General features: G+C 28.9%; 1 non-coding gene and 5 pseudogenes across 1 annotated transcript; all 6 read left to right on the plus strand.

The window, feature by feature from the left end:
• The first annotated feature begins 6175 nt into the window (after positions 1 to 6175).
• Positions 6176 to 6293, plus strand: LOC124918430 (annotated as a pseudogene).
• A 1420-nt stretch (positions 6294 to 7713) lies between these two features.
• LOC124918432 lies at positions 7714 to 7833 on the plus strand (annotated as a pseudogene).
• A 1942-nt stretch (positions 7834 to 9775) lies between these two features.
• Positions 9776 to 9894, plus strand: LOC124918427. The gene has a single exon (XR_007097386.1). It is a non-coding gene; the product is annotated as a 5S ribosomal RNA (ribosomal RNA).
• A 1953-nt stretch (positions 9895 to 11847) lies between these two features.
• Positions 11848 to 11966, plus strand: LOC124918429 (annotated as a pseudogene).
• A 1897-nt stretch (positions 11967 to 13863) lies between these two features.
• Positions 13864 to 13981, plus strand: LOC124918431 (annotated as a pseudogene).
• Positions 13982 to 15886: 1905 nt separating this feature from the next.
• On the plus strand, positions 15887 to 16004 carry LOC124918428 (annotated as a pseudogene).
• Positions 16005 to 16246: the final 242 nt, after the last annotated feature.

Consider the following 16246-nt stretch of genomic DNA (forward strand, 5'->3'; position numbering starts at 1 on the left):
CCTACGTCACCCCTTCTTCTCAGGTTATGAGAAGGATCTCCAATAACTTTTATAGTTACAACAACAATGCCGGTCGAGCCCAACTCGCTACTCGCCGGTTACACCAAACTCACTCTTTGATGTAATACAATAACTCAATACAATACAATACAGAAAGCTTCCGGTTTAGACACACCGGTTTGGAATATAGAGTTTATCTCTATAACTTATTGTTTTTATGATTCGTTTTCCGTCTGTAACTTGTTGCATTAAATGAAGACGTTTCGTCTTCATTTATAGCTGAGAAGAGCCAACGGTCACTTTTCTTCTCTCTCCTCTGGATTGGTTGATCATTATCACGCCGGTGCAGAGAGGTTGCTTGCACGCTTCACCTTCCTCAACACTTGGCACTCATGCAGGCAGCTCTGAGTGTAAGATGACATAATCGGTTTTCAGATTTGGGACACGTGTTGGACATGCACCTCAGGTTGTCAACTTCAGATCAATAAAGCATCATTGCTTTGCTCGCATGCTTCCGATCGGATCTGATCTTCTTTTATTCCTTCAAGACACGTCTGTTTCGTCATGTTACGTCACTCTTGAAGTTTGAATTTTCCGGTTTTGTCTCTTGTGCAGTATGATCCGGCTGGTATATGAATTTGTCTTTGCTGACCGGTCGCTTCAGAGAGTGAAAACCGGTTCCTCTAATCTTGATCACTTGGAACAGGTTTCTTTAAAGTATTTCAGCAACCGGTTTGTGATGCCCCAACCGGTTCATACGGTTTTGATCTGTATCTGCACATGAAAGTTAACAACTGTTTTAGTTTGTCTAGCCGGTTCCAAAAATTAACTTACTTAATTTTTCTATCAATTTCTCCCTTTTTGATTATTTAGAATAAATATTCAAAACTTGTAATGTGTGGCCGGTTTGAAATTAATCTACTTAATTTTTCTATCAATTTCTCCCCTTTTGATTATTTAGAATAAATATTCAAAACTTGTAATGTGTGGCCGGTTTTTAAAAAAGCTTATATTTGTTTGACCGGTTTTAAAGAGCTTACACTTGTTTGGCCGGTTTTAAAGAGCTTACATTTGTTTGGCCGGTTTTTTGAAAATCTTATATTTGTTTGGCCGGTTTTTTTTATTTTTTTATTTTTTTTTTTGGAAAAAACGGTTTGGGTTAAGGAAAACTTTATTTTAACAATTTTTCTTCAAGTTTTGTAATTTAACAATCCTAAAATATTTCTAAGGGAAGAAAACTTAGACTCGAGAAGTGGCTTTGTGAGGATGTTAGCCACTTCATTCTTGTTCCCTTCATGTGATGTGTTCGTCAACAGCCGGCCCGGATGCAATGTTTTCTCTTCCAAGCTTTTGTCTTGATTTACCTACATTCATAGACAATAGAAAATCTGGTCCGCATTTTTCTTTGGGTCCGTGGCTTATTAATCCTTTGGGAATCCATACTTTGATTATTTTGATGGATTTTCCGTTGTGTGTATGTATAGTATATCTACCTACTGATGATTTAACTTTAAAGGATGGTTTTCGGTAAACATCTCTAAACTTCCGGTCAAGTTTTTCTTTGCAAATGGACTTTCAAGATCTGAGGGACAACCCATACAAACTGGCTGCCCTTCTCTCAAGTTTCAGCCAGCTTGAAGTTGGTTTTACATAAATCATCTCATCCTTTGAAGTTAAAATATTACAGCTTATAATTTCTTCCTTAAGCTTCTCATTCACAGATGAGATCTCATTTATTGAAACATCAACCTCTTTGATTTGAGATGAACATTTTGAACTATCAGATTTAATTTTTGAAATAGTTTGATTAAGGGATTTTGACAGTTTTCTATACTTAATGACCATGTCATTTAGTGCAGTAATTAGATCATCTCGTGTAAAATCATCAAAGGAGAGATCAATACCTCAGATTCTTTCTTAGCCAGCTGGAAGCAGGTTTCAACTTTATCATCATTCTCGCTGGATGATGAGTCTCTAAATCGCTATCGCGTCCCATTTTCCCTTGCTTTCAATCAGCCCATTAAGAGCCTTATTGCTCTTTCTGGTATTCTCCTTTGTTTGATCACTACCTTCAAACAGTTGGATCACTTTTCCCACACTTCTTTTCCCGTTGTCGCATTCCATGACTTTCTCGGAAAGTGTTGTTCATCCAAAGATTTGAAAATATGTCTCATGCATGGTTGTCCAGTATGGTTTGACTCTTCTCCTATCTTCAGCCGTCCATTCTTCCGTCTCCTTGTTAATCTTTATCGGACCCTCCTTTAGGATGGTGCTCATTTCATCATCCAAAGTGATCAGATGTAGATACATCTGTTTCTTCCAACTGCTAAACGCTTCACTGTTTAGCATTGGCGGCTTGTCGCTGTGGGTCATGCTTCCCATCTTCTTTGGTTGCTTGAGTGCTAAGAACCTCACTCTAATACCACTTGTTAGGATCGGGAACGCCCTTGGAGGACCGGGATTGTTTCCCGGTTTCTGGAAGGGTGGCTGCTTACAACACACACAACACTTTGGTGATAGTCCGGTTAGAGACTATAACCGTTCTCAGCACTACACAAGCTGTCACAGACTCTTGAACCGGGTTCAAAGGCGAAAATGTCTGTTTCAGCCTGAAACAACGTATGCGACTTTTAGATGATGTTTGAGAAGGAGTCGGTTTTATGGATATGAGTGGACCGGTTTACGGAGTATGATTAGTTTGAGGTTAGGTTAAGTAAGTAATGAAAGCGAAAGAAAGAACACGAGACAAGGATTTTTATGGATGTTCGGAGCAAACCCTCCTACGTCACCCCTTCTTCTCAGGTTATGAGAAGGATCCACTAACTTTTATAGTTACAACAACATTGTTGGTCGAGCCCACTCGCTACTCGCCGGTTTACACACAAACTCACTCTTTGATGTATTCAATAACTCAACACAATACATACAGAAAGCTTTCCGTTTTAGACACATACCGATTTGGAATATAAGAGTTTATCTCTCTAACTTATTGCTTTTATGATTCGTTTTCCCGTCTGTAACTTGTTGCATTAAATGAAGACGTTCGTCTTCCTTTTATAGATGAGAAGAGCCACGGTCACTTTTTCTTCTCTCATCCTTGGATTGGTGATCATTATCACGCCGGTGTAGAGAGGGTGCTTGCACGCTTCACCTTCCTCAACACTTGGCAGTCATGCAAGCAGCTCTGAGTGTAATATGACATAATTAGTTTTTCAGATTTGGACACGTGTTGGACATGCACCTCAGGTTGTCAACTTCAGATCAATAAAGCATCATTTGCTTTCCTCGCATGCTTCCGATCGATCTGATCTTCTTTTAATTCCTTCAAGACACGTCTTTTTCGTCATGTTACTCACTCTTGAAGTTTGAATTTTCCAGTTTTGTCTCTTGTGCAGTAGTCTGGCTGGTATATGAATTTGTCCTTTGCTGACCGGGGAGAGATCGCTTGAGAGAGTGAAAACCGGTTCCTCTGATCTTGATCACTTGGTGGAACAGGTTTCTTTTAAGTATTTCAGCAACCGGTTTGTGATTCCCCCACCGGTTCATATGGTTTTGATCTATATCTGCACATGAAAGGTTAACACTGTTTAGTTTGTCTAGCCGGTTCCAAAAATTAACTTACTTAATTTTTCTATCAGATGATACACGTAGCTAATAGACTTTAGACGTACACATCTAATAGACATTAACGTATATTCTATGACACGTAATTAGAGTTATGCGTCTAATGGACCCATGTGTCTAATAGACGTTTATTTTTATAGATTTTGAAGTAAGAAAACGTCTAACTACGTGCTCAATTAGACTGATCAAGGACATGGTCACACACATGAGAGTTATCTAATTTTCCCGCTCAAACATTAAACAATCATCTCCTAATAACATGAAGACACGTGTTCTTTCAAGTTAAGAGAGAGATGACTAATATACCCTCACTATAATGATGACTCTTTGGGAAAAGGACGTCTATAATTAATTGATGGCCATACCTCTAGGAAAAACGACGGTTATCTTGTATAACTTCTCATGGTCTATATAAGGACATTTTTGCATGAGATTGAAAGTTTTTTATCTCTCAAGATTTATAAGAACCCTAGATTCTTTGCCTTCTCTCTCAAAAATCTGTGTTTATCTTGTGTCTATTCATATTCTACTAATATGGTGAACAAAAGAATCACGCTGGGTCACTGTACTTTGCAAGTGGATTTTCCGTCGGTCTACACTTTCGATCAGCCGGAAGTAGTAGATATGTTCAGAACCCTCGAGTATTCTGGTCTCGGAAAATATCTCGGCGGTCTGTTCATCTTTCACGAGAAGGAAGTTTCGAGAGTGTTCTTTAATTCTATAACAATGGTGGACGATTCCATCGTAGCAACTGTTAACGTTAACGGAGATCTCATTTGACAAAGCAGCCGTATGCGGACTTCTTGAACTGCCCATCGGAAGGTCATACCGTCAATAGGCATCTGGTCACAGGAAGTAATGGAAGAAATGAGAGGTGTTATCTGCCGATGGCGTGGCGATTCGTCCCGTGAATTGAAAGTAAGAAAGGTGCTCAAACCACACTTTATTTTGGCTGAATGATGTGGTGGGCAAAAGGCGCTTGCAAAGGGAAAGGCTAGATCATTCAACCGCTAATAGTCAAGATGTAATTTGATTATATGTGTGCCATTTCAAAGGGGATCTAGGTCAACTGGGCGTTAACAATTACCTTTCGAAATCTTTCCTTCTCTATCAACCAGGAGAACAAAGAAAAGCATAACCTTGCTCCCAATTGGGCACCCAACTAAGCCGCTTGTTGGAGCAGTTTGGGGGTTTTGAAAGATTTTTTTGTCGTCTTGTACGAGAAAAACACAAATAAACGCGTGAAAACGTACGATTAAAAAAAACACATGTTAATTATGAACATTTTAATTAATTTTTGATGATTTTACAAAAAAAACATAAGATATTCACATGAAAACGTAAGATTTAAAAAAAACACGTTAATTTTGAACATTCTAATTGATTTTTAATGTTTTTATGAAAAACACACAAAATAAAAACATGAAAACGAACGATTTAAGAAAAAAGTTAATTTCGTACTTTCATTAGATTTTTGTGTTTTTATATAAGACAAAATACAAAATATCATGAAAACGGATCGATTTATAGATTTTTTTGTCGTTTTGTACAAGAAAAACACAAAATAAACGCGTGAAAATGTACGATTTAAAAAAAACTTTAATTACGAACATTTTAATTGATTTTTAATGATTTTACGAAAAAACACAACATAATCGCGTGAAAACGTACAATTTTAAAAAAATACCTTAAATTTAAACTTTCTAATTGATTTTGATTTTATTATAAAAAACACACAAAAAAAGCGTGAAACGAACGATTTAAGAAAAAACATTAATTTCGTACTTTTTATTAGATTTTTGTGTTTTTATATAATACAAAATACAAAATATCATGAAAACGGATCGATTTGAGGATTTATTGTCGTTTTGTACGATAAAAACTCCAAATAAACGCGTGAAAACGTACGACTTAAAAAACACACATATTAATTTCGAACATTTTCATTTATTTTTTATTATTTTACGAAAAAAAAAACAAAATAATCGCGTGAAAACGTAATTTAAAAAAACACGTTAATTTCGAACTATCTAATTGATTTTTGATGTTTTTTGTAAAAAACACAAAATAAAAGTGTGAAAACGAACGATTTAAGAAAAACGTTTAATTTCGTACTTTTTGTTGGATTTTAGTGTTTTCATATAAAACAAATTACAAAATATCATGAAAACGGATCGATTTGAAGATTTTTTTGTCGTTTTTTACGAGAAACACAAAAATAAACGCGTGAAAACGTAGAATTTAAAAAAAAAAGCACACATTAATTTCGAACATTCTAATTGATTTTGACAGATTTTACAAAAAAAACACAAAATAATCGCGTGAAAATGTACGATTTTGAAAAACACGTTAATTTTGACTTTCTAATTGATTTTTTGATATTTTTATGAAAAAAACCACAAAATAAAGCGTGAAAACGGAACGATTTAATGAAACTATGGTCGTAAACGGCTTCAGATGTTTAAAACTCATCCGTTTCGAATTTAGTAAAAAAATTAATTTTTAAATTAAATTATGATGTATTAAATGAATAAATTGTTCATCATATAACGGGTGCGATCATATCAGAACTAATGCACAGGATTCCATCAGAACTCTACAGTTAAGTGTGCTTTGGCGAGAGTAGTACTATGATTGGTGACCCCTGGGAAGTTCTCGTGTCGCACTCCTTTTTATATTATTTTTTTAAAAAAAACAACTCAATTAACGATTAAAATGGAAGAATTGAATATACGTTAATGTCACAGTCACTTTTAATGTTTTTATGAAAAAAACACAACATAAAAGCGTAAAAAAAAAACGATTTACGAAAAAACATTAATTTCGTACTTTAATTGGATATTTGTTTTTTATATAAGACAAAATACAAAATATCATGAAAACGGATCGATTTGAAGATTTTTTTGTCATTTTGTACGAGAAAAATACAAATAAACGCGTGAAAACATAGGTTCTACACGTTAATTTCGAATATTTTGAATTGATTTATGATGATTTTAAGAAAAAACACAAAATAATCGCATGAAAACGTACAATTTTCAAAAAAACACATTAATTTCGAACTTTCTAAGTGATTTTTGATGTTTTTATGAAAAAAAACACAAATAAAAGTATGAAAACGAACGATTTAAGGAAAATCGGTAATTTCGTACTTTATATTGGATTTTGGTGTTTTATATAAGACAAAATACAAAATAAACACGTGTGAAAATGTACGATTTAAAAAAAAACACACGTTAATTACGAACATTTAATTGATTTTTGATGATTTTATGAAAAAACATAACATAATTCACGTGAAAACGTACGATTTTAAAAAAAGCACGTTAATTTTGAAACTTGTCTATTGATTTTTGATGTTTTTATGAAAAACACACAAAATAAAAGCATGATTTTGATGGTTTTTATGGAAAACCACCACAAAATAAAGCATGAAACGAACAATTTAGAACAAACCATATAATCTCTAACTTTTCATTTATTTTTTATTATTTACCTGAAAAAAAAAACAAATAAATCGCGTGAAAACGTAAATTTACAAAAAAACACGGTAATTTCGCACTATCTAATTGATTTTTGATGTTTTTTGTAAAAAACACAAAATAAAAGTGTGAAAACGAACGATTTAAGAAAAAACGTTAATTTCGTACTTTTTGTTGGATTTTAGTGTTTTTATATAAAACAAATTACAAAATATCATGAAAAACGGATCGATTTGAAGATTTTTTTGTCGGTTTTTTACGAGAAACACAAAATTAAACGCGTGAAAACGTAGATTTTAAAAAAAAAACCACATTAATTTCGAAAATTCTAATTGATTTTTGATGATTTTACAAAAAAAAACACAAAAGAATCGGGTGAAAACGTATGATTTTAAAAAATCACATTAATTTCGAAGTTTCAAATTGATTTTTGATATTTTTACAAAAAAAAACACAAAATATAAGCGTGAAAACGAACGATTTAATGAAACTATGGTCGTAAACGGCCTTCAGATGTTTAAAACTCATCCGTTTCGAATTTAGTAAAAAAATTAATTTTTAAATTAAATTATGATGTATTAAATGAATAAATTGTTCATCATATAACGGGTGCGATCATATCAGCACTAATGCACAGGATCCCATCAGAACTCTACAGTTAAGCGTGCTTTGGCGAGAGTAGTACTATGAATAGTGACCCCCCTGGGAAGTTCTCGTGTCACACTCGTTTTTATATATATTTTTTAAAAAAACAACTCAATTAACGATTAAAATGGAAAAAATTGAATATACGTTAATGTCACAGTCACTTTTAATGTTTTTATGAAAAAAACACAAAATAAAAGCGTAAAAAAGAACGATCTAAGAAAAAACGTTAATTTCGTAACTTTTATTATTTTTGTGTGTTTATATAAGACAAAATACAAAATATCATGAAAACGGATCGATTTGAATATTTTTTTGTCATTTTGTACGAGAAAAATACAAAATAAACGCGTGAAAACATAGGATCTACACGTTAATTTCGAATATTTGAATTGATTTATGATGATTTTAAGAAAAAAACACAAAATAAATGCGTGAAAACGTACAATTTTAAAAAAACACATTAATTTCGAACTTTCTAATTGATTTTTGATGTTTTTATGAAAAAACACAAAATAAAAGTATGAAAACGAACGATTTAAGGAAAATCGTTAATTTTGTACTTTATATTGGATTTTGGTGTTTTATATAAGACAAAATACAAAATATCATGAAAACTGATCGATTTGTAGATTTTTTTGTTGTTTTGTACGAGAAAAATACAAAATAAACACGTGAAAACGTAAGATTTAAAAAAAACACACGTTAATTACGAACATTTTAATTGATTTTTGATGATTTTATGAAAAAACATAACATAATCACGTGAAAACATACGATTTTAAAAAAAGCACGTTAATTTTGAACTTTCTAATTGATTTTTGATGTTTTTATGAAAAACACACAAAATAAAAGCATGATTTTTGATGTTTTTATGAAAACCACACAAAATAAAAGCATGAAAACGAACAATTTAAGAAAAAAACGGTAATTTCGTACTTTTTATTGGATTTTTGTGTTTTTATATAAGACAAAATACAAAATATCATGAAAATGAATCGATTTGAAGATTTTTTGTTGTTTTGTACAAGAAAAACACAAAATAAACGCGTAAAAATGTACGATTTAAAAAAACACACGTTAATTACGAAATTTTAATTGATTTTTGATGATTTTATGAAAAAACACAACATAATCGCATGAAAACGTACGATTTTAAAAAAATACGTTAATTTTGAACTTTCTAATTGATTTTTGATTTTTTATGAAAAACACACAAAAAAAGCGTGATATGAACGATTTTAGAAAAACATTAATTTCGTACTTTTTATTACATTTTTGTGTTTTTATATAAGACAAAATATAAAATATAATGAAAACGGATCGATTTGAGGATTTATTGTCGTTTTGTACGAGAAAAACTACAAATAAACGTGTGAAAACATACGACTTAAAAAAACACAAATTAATTTCGAATATTTTAATTGATTTATTATTATTTTTCGAAAAAAACACAAAATAATCGCGTGAAAACGTACGATTACAAAAACACGTTAATTTCGAACTATATAATTGATTGTTGATGTTTTTTTTTGTAAAAAACACAAAATAAAAGTGTGAAAACGAACGATTTAAGAAAAAACGTTAATTTCGTACTTTTTATTGAATTTTAGTGTTTTTATATAAAACAAAATACAAAATATCATAAAAACGGATCGATTTGAAGATATTTTTGTCGTTTTGTACGAGAAAAACAAAAAAAAACGCGTGAAAACGTAGAATTTTAAAAAAAAAACACGTTAATTTCGAACATTCTAATTGATTTTTAACAATTTTACAAAAAAAACACAAAATAATTGCGTGAAAATGTACGATTTTTGAAAACACGTTAATTTTGAACTTTCTAATTGATTTTTGATATTTTTATGAAAAAAACACAAAATTAAAGCGTGAAAACGGAACGATTTAAAGAAACTATGGTCGTAAACGGCCTTCAGATGTTTAAAACTCATCCGTTAGTAAAAAAAATCAATTTTTATATTAAATTATGATGTATTAAATGAATAAATTGTTCATCATATAACGGGTGCGATCATACCAGCACTAATGCACAGAATCCCATCAGAACTCTATAGTTAAGTGTGCTTTGGCGAGAGTAGTACTATGATTGGTGACCCCCTGGGAAGTTCTTGTGTCGCACTCCTTTTTATATATTTTTTTAAAAAAAACAACTCAATTAACGATTAAAATGGAAGAAATTGAATATACGTTAATGTCACAGTCACTTTTAATTTTTTTTCTGAAAAAACACAACATAAAAGCGTAAAAAAAAACGATTTAAGAATAAACGTTAATTTCGTCACTTTTATTATATTTTTGTGTGTTTGTATAAGACAAAATACAAAATATCATGAAAACAGATCGATTTGAATATTTTTTTGTCATTTTGTACGAGAAAAATACAAAATAAACGCTTGAAAACATAGGTTCCACACGTTAATTTCGAATATTTGAATTGATTTATGATGATTTTAAGAAAAAACACAAAATAATCACATGAAAACGTACAATTTTCAAAAAACACATTAATTTCGAACTTTCTAATTGATTTTTGATGTTTTTATGAAAAAACACAAAATAAAAGTATGAAAACGAACGATTTAAGAAAAATCGTTAATTTCGTACTTTATATTGGATTTTGGTGTTTTATATAATACAAAATACAAAATATCATGAAAACTGATCGATTTGTAGATTTTTTTGTTGTTTTGTACGAGAAAAATACAAAATAAACACGTGAAAACGTACGATTTAAAAAAAACACACGTTAATTACGAACATTTTAATTGATTTTTGATGATTTTACGAAAAAACATAACATAATCACGTGAAAACATACGATTTTAAAAAAAGCACGTTAATTTTGAACTTTCTAATTGATTTTTGATGTTTTTATGAAAAACACACAAAATAAAAGCATGATTTTTGATGTTTTTATGAAAACCACAAAAAATAAAAGCATGAAAACGAACAATTTAAGAAAACACGGTAATTTCGTACTTTTTATTGGATTTTTGTGTTTTTATATAAGACAAAATACAAAATATCATGAAAATGAATCGATTTGAAGATTTTTTGTTGTTTTGTACAAGTAAAACACAAAATAAACGCGTAAAAATGTACGATTTAAAAAAACACACGTTAATTACGAACTTTCTAATTGATTTTTGATGATTTTATGAAAAAACACAACATAATCGCATGAAAACGTACGATTTTAAAAAAATACGTTAATTTTGAACTTTCTAATTGATTTTTGATTTTTTATGAAAAACACACAAAAAAAAGCGTGAAATGAACGATTTTAGAAAAACATTAATTTCGTACTTTTTATTACATTTTTGTGTTTTTATATAAGACAAAATACAAAATATAATGAAAACGGATCGATTTGAGGATTTATTGCCGTTTTATACAAGAAAAACTCCAAATAAACGTGTGAAAACGTACGACTTAAAAAAACACACATTAATTTCGAACATTTTAATTGATTTTTTATTATTTTTCGAAAAAAACACAAAATAATCGCGTGAAAACGTACGATTACAAAAACACATTAATTTCGAACTATATAATTGATTTTTGATGTTTTTTTGTAAAAAACACAAAATAAAGGTGTGAAAACGAACGATTTAAGAAAAAACGTTAATTTCGTACTTTTTATTGAATTTTAGTGTTTTTATATAAAAAAAAATACAAAATATCATAAAAACGGATCGATTTGAAGATTTTTTTGTCGTTTTGTACGAGAAAAACAAAAAAAAACGCGTGAAAACGTAGGATTTTTTTAAAAAAAAAAACACGTTAATTTCGAACATTCTAATTGATTTTTAACAATTTTACAAAAAAAAACACAAAATAATTGCGTGAAAATGTACGATTTTTAAAAACACGTTAATTTTGAACTTTCTAATTGATTTTTATATTTTTATGAAAAAAACACAAAATAAAAGCGTGAAAACGGAACGATTTAAAGAAACTATGGTCGTAAACGGCCTTCAGATGTTTAAAACTCATCCGTTTCGAATTTAGTAAAAAAATCAATTTTTAAATTAAATTATGATGTATTAAATGAATAAATTGTTCATCATATAACGGGTGCGATCATACCAGCACTAATGCATAGAATCCCATCAGAACTTTATAGTTAAGTGTGCTTTGGCGAGAGTAGTACTATGATTGGTGACCCCCTGGGAAGTTCTTGTGTCGCACTCCTTTTTATATATTTTTTTAAAAAAACAACTCTATTAACGATTAAAATGGAAGAAATTGAATATACGTTAATGTCACAGTCACTTTTAATGTTTTTATGAAAAAAACACAAATAAAGCGTAAAAAACAACGATTTAAGAAAAAAACTTTAGTTTCGTACTTTTTATTGGATTTTGTTTTTTTTATATAAGACAAAATACAAAATATCATGAAAACGGATCGATTTGAAGATTTTTTTGTCATTTTGTACGAGAAAAATACAAAATAAACGCTTAAAAACATAGGTTCTACACGTTAATTTTGAATATTTTAATTGATTTATGATGATTTTAAGAAAAAACACAAAATAATCGCGTGAAAACGTACAATTTTCAAAAAACACATTAATTTCGAACTTTCTAATTGATTTTTGATGTTCTTATGAAAAAACACAAAATAAAAGTATGAAAACGAACGATTTAAGAAAAATCGTTAATTTCGTACTTTATATTGGATTTTGGTGTTTTATATAAGACAAAATACAAAATATCATGAAAACTGATCGATTTATAGATTTTTTTGTTGTTTTGTACGAGAAAAATACAAAATAAACACGTGAAAATGTACGATTTAAAAAAAACACACGTTAATTACGAACATTTTAATTGATTTTTTATGATTTTACGAAAAAACATAACATAATCACGTGAAAACGTACGATTTTAAAAAAAGCACGGTAATTTTGAACTTTCTAATTGATTTTTGATGTTTTTATGAAAAACACACAAAATAAAAGCATGAAAACGAACAATTTAAGAAAAAACGGTAATTTCGTACTTTTTATTGGATTTTTGTGTTTTTATATAAGACAAAATACAAAATATCATGAAAACGAATCGATTTGAAGATTTTTTTTTGTTTTATACAAGAAAAACACAAAATAAACACGTGAAAATGAACGATTTAAAAAAAACACGTTAATTACGAAATTTTAATTGATTTTTGAAGATTTTATGAAAAAACACAACATAATCGCGTGAAAACGTACGATTTTAAAAAAATACGTTAATTTTGAACTTTCTAATTGATTTTTGATTTTTTATGAAAAACACACACAAAAAAAGCGTGAAACGAACGATTTAAGAAAAAACATTAATTTCGTACATTTTATTAGATTTTTGTGTTTTTATATAAGACAAAATACAAAATATCATGAAAACGGATCGATTTGAGGATTTATTGTCGTTTTGTACGAGAAAAACTCCAAATAAATGCGTGAAAACGTACGACTTAAAAAACACACATTAATTTCGAACATTTCAATTAATTTTTTATTATTTTACGAAAAAACACAAAATAATCGCGTGAAAACGTACGATTAAAAAAACACGTTAATTTTGAACTATCTAATTGATTTTTCTATGTTTTTTTATAAAAAACACAAAATAAAAGCGTGAAAACAAACGATTTAAGAAAAAACGTTAATTTCGTACTTTCTATTGGATTTTAGTATTTTTATATAAAACAAAATACAAAATATCATGAAAACAGATCGATTTGAAGATTTTTTTGTCGTTTTGTACGAGAAAAACAAAAAATAAACGCGTGAAAATGTTGAATTTAAAAAAAAACACACATTAATTTCGAACATTCTAATTGATTTTTGACGATTTTACAAAAAAACACAAAATAATCGCGTGAAAATGTACGATTTTAAAAAAACACGTTAATTTTGAACTTTCTAATTGATTTTTGATATTTTTATGAAAAAAACACAAAATAAAAGCGTGAAAACGGAACGATTTAAAGAAACTATGGTATTAAACGGCCTTCAGATGTTTAAAACTCATCCGTTTCGAATTTAGTAAAAAAAATCAATTTTTAAAATAAATTATGATGTATAAATTGTTCATCATATAACGGGTGCGATCATACCAGCACTAATGCACAGGATCCCATCGAACTCTACAGTTAAGTGTGCTTTGGCGAGAGTAGTACTATGATTGATGACCCATTGGGAAGTTTTCGTGTCGCACTCCTTTTTATATATTTTTAAAAAAAAAAACAACTCAATTAACGATTAAAATGGAAGAAATTGAATATACGTTAATGTCACAGTCACTTTTAATATTTTTATGAAAAAAACACAAAATAAAAGCGTAAAAAAGAACAATTTAAGAAAAAACGTTAATTTCGTACTTTTTATTTGATTTTTGTGTGTTTATATAAGACAAAATACAAAATTTCATGAAAACGGATCGATTTGAATATTTTTTTGTCATTTTGTACGAGAAAAATACAAAATAAACGCGTGAAAACATAGGATCTACACGTTAATTTCGAATATTTTAATTGATTTATGATGATTTTAAGAAAAAAACACAAAATAATAGCGTGAAAACGTACGATTTTCAAAAAACACATTAATTTCGAACTTTCTAATTGATTTTTGATGTTTTTATTAAAAACACAAAATAAAAGTAAAAAAACGAACGATTTAAGAAAAATCGTTAATTTTGTACTTTATATTGGATTTTGGTGTTTTTATATAAGACAAAATACAAAATATCATGAAAATTGATCGATTTATAGATTTTTTTGTTGTTTTGTACGAGAAAAATACAAAATAAACACGTGAAAACGTACGATTTAAAAAAACACACGTTAATTACGTACATTTTAATTGATTTTTGATGATTTTACGAAAAAAACACAACATAATCACGTGAAAACGTACGATTTAAAAAAAACACGTTAATTTTGAACTTTCTAATTGATTTTTGATGTTTTTATGAAAAAAACACAAAATAAAAGCATGAAAACGAACGATTTAAGAAAAAAACGTTAATTTCGTACTTTTTATTGGATTTTTGTGTTTTTATATAAGACAAAATACAAAATTTCATGAAAACGAATCGATTTGAAGATTTTTTGTTGTTTTGTACAAGGAAAACACAAAATAAACGCGTGAAAATGTACGATTTAAAAAAAACACACGTTAATTACGAAATTTTAATTGATTTTTGATGATTTTATGAAAAAACACAACATAATCGCGTGAAAACGTACGATTTTAAAAAAATACGTTAATTTTGAACTTTCTAATCGATTTTTGATTTTTTATGAAAAACACACAAAAAAAAAGCGTGAAACGAACGATTTAAGAAAAAACATTAATTTCGTACATTTTATTAGATTTTTGTGTTTTTATATAAGACAAAATACAAAATATCATGAAAACGGATCGATTTGAGGATTTATTGTCGTTTTGTACGAGAAAAACTCCAAATAAACGCGTGAAAACGTACGACTTAAAAAACACACATTAATTTCGAACATTTCAATTGATTTTTTATTATTTTACGAAAAAACACAAAATAATCGCGTGAAAACGTACGATTAGAAAAACACGTTAATTTTGAACTATCTAATTGATTTTTGATGTTTTTTTTGTAAAAAACACAAAATAAAAGCGTGAAAACAAACGATTTAAGAAAAAACGTTAATTTCGTACTTTCTATTGGATTTTAGTATTTTTATATAAAACAAAATACAAAATATCATGAAAACAGATCGATTTGAAGATTTTTTTGTCGTTTTGTACGAGAAAAACAAAAAATAAACGCGTGAAAATGTTGAATTTAAAAAAAAACACACGTTAATTTCAACATTCTAATTGATTTTTGACGATTTTACGAAAAAAAACACAACATAATCGCGTGAAAATGTACGATTTTAAAAAAAACACGTTAATTTTGAACTTTCTAATTGATTTTTGATATTTTTATGAAAAAAAACACAAAATAAAGTGTGAAAACGGAACGATTTAAAGAAACTATGGTATTAAACGGCCTTCAGATGTTTAAAACTCATCCGTTTCGAATTTAGTAAAAAAAATCAATTTTTAAAATAAATTATGATGTATAAATTGTTCATCATATAACGGGTGCGATCATACCAGCACTAATGCACAGGATCCCATCGAACTCTACAGTTATGTGTGCTTTGGCGAGAGTAGTACTATGATTGATGACCCATTGGGAAGTTTTCGTGTCGCACTCCTTTTTATATATTTTTTAAAAAAAACAACTCAATTAACGATTAAAATGGAAGAAATTGAATATACGTTAATGTCACAGTCACTTTTAATATTTTTATGAAAAAAACACAAAATAAAAGCGTAAAAAAGAACGATTTAAGAAAAAACGTTAATTTCGTACTTTTTATTTGATTTTTGTGTGTTTATATAAGACAAAATACAAAATTTCATGAAAATAGATCGATTTGAATATTTTTTTGTCATT

Source organism: Impatiens glandulifera, unplaced genomic scaffold (genome assembly GCF_907164915.1).
Source record: "Impatiens glandulifera unplaced genomic scaffold, dImpGla2.1, whole genome shotgun sequence".
Classification (NCBI taxonomy): Eukaryota; Viridiplantae; Streptophyta; class Magnoliopsida; order Ericales; family Balsaminaceae; genus Impatiens; species Impatiens glandulifera.